This window comes from Aythya ferina, assembly GCF_964211825.1.
Source record: "Aythya ferina genome assembly, contig: HAP1_SCAFFOLD_129, whole genome shotgun sequence".
Taxonomy (NCBI): Eukaryota; Metazoa; Chordata; class Aves; order Anseriformes; family Anatidae; genus Aythya; species Aythya ferina.
In genome coordinates this window covers 330,917-332,673 of record NW_028181396.1, presented here as the reverse complement: position 1 = coordinate 332,673, position 1,757 = coordinate 330,917, and positions in this window count along the sequence as shown.

The window sequence follows — 1,757 nt, the reverse complement described above, 5'->3', positions numbered from 1 at the left end:
ACGTGTTTTGGGTTCTCCGTTGGGTTTCGTTGGGTTTTCCGTGGTCATCATGGTGGAAAAGTGTAAATTGTGGGTTTTGGAGAACATCAGGTAGGTTTATGAGGACTTTTGGGGCAGATTCATGGTTTTTAGGGTTTTCTTCTGTTTTTTCTAGTGATCCAGTGTGTTTTCGGCGTGTTTTTGACGTGTTTTGTGGTCTCCGTTGGGTTTCGTTGGGTTTTCCGTGGTCATCATGGTGGAAAAGTGTAAATTGTGGGTTTTGGAGAACATCAGGTAGATTTAGGGTGTTTTTGGGGTGGATCTATGGTTTTGGGGGATTTTGTTCCAGTTTTGGGATGATCGAATTCATTTTTGGGGTGTTTCTGCCGTGTTTTGGGTTCTTCGTTGGGTTTCGTTGGGTTTTCCGTTGTCATCATGGTGGAAAAGGGTAAATTGTGGGTTTTGGAGAACATCAGGTAGGTTTAGGGGGACTTTTGGGATTGGATCTATGGTTTTGGGGGATTTTCTTTTGTTTTTGGGGGTGATCCCGTTCTTTTTTGGGGTGTTTTTGACGTGTTTTGGGGTCTCCGTTGGTATTCCTTGGGTTTTCCGTGGTCATGGTGGTGGAAAATTGTAAATTGTGGGTTTTGGAGAACTTCAGGTAGGTTTAGGGGAATTTTGGGGTGGATTCATGGTATTTGGTCTTTTCTTCTGTTTTTTTTGGGTGATCCTGTTCTTTTTCGGGGTGTTTATGACGTGTTTTGGGGTCTCCGTTGGGTTTTAGTTGGGTTCTTGTTGGTCATCATGGTGAAAAAGTGTAAATTGTGGCTTTTGGAGAACATCAGGTAGGTTTAGGGGGACTTTTGGGGCAGAGTCATGTTTTTTGGTGTTTTCTTCTGTTTCTTGGGGTGGTCCCGTTCTTTTTTGGGAAATTTTTGAGGTGTTTGGGGGTCTCCGTTGGGTTTTGTTTTGTACTCGTTGGTCATCGTGGTGGAAAATGGTAAATTGTGGGTTTTGGAGAACATCAGGTAGGTTTAGGGTGGTTTTGGGATTGGATCCGTGCTTTTTGGGGATTTTCTTCCAGTTTATGGGTGATCCCTTTATTTTTGGGGTGTTTTTGACGTGTTTTGGTGTCTCATTTTGGGTTTTCGTTTGGTTCATGTTGGTCATCCTGGTGAAAAAGTGTAAATTGTGGGTTTTGGAGAACATCAGGTAGGTTTAGGGGGACTTTTGGTGTGGATCTATGGCTTTTGGGGTTTTCTTTCGTTGTTAGGGTTTATCCCGTTCTTGTTTTGGGTGTTTTTGACGTGTTTTGGGGTCTCCGTTGGGTTTCGTTGGGTTTTCCATGGTCATCATGTTGGAAAATTGTAAATTGTGGGTTTTGGAGATCATCAGGTAGGTTTAGGGCGGTTTTGGGGTGGATCTATGATTTTGAAGGATTTTCTTCCTTCCAATTTTGGGGGTGATCCCTTTCTTTTTTTTTTTTTTTTTTTTTTTTTTTTTGACGTGTTTTGTGGTCTCCGTTGGGTTTCGTTGGGTTTTCCATGGTCATCAATGTGGAAAAGTGTAAATTGTGGGTTTTGGAGAACTTCAGGTTGGTTTAGGGGGATTTTTGGTGTGGATCTATGTCTTTTGGGGTTTTCTTTCGTTGTTGGGGTTGAACCAGTTCTTTTTTGGGGTGTTTTTGACGTTTTTGGGGTCTCCGTTGGTTTTTGTTGGGTTCTTGTTGTTCATCATGGTGAAAACGGGTAAATTGTGGGTATTGGAGAACATCAGGT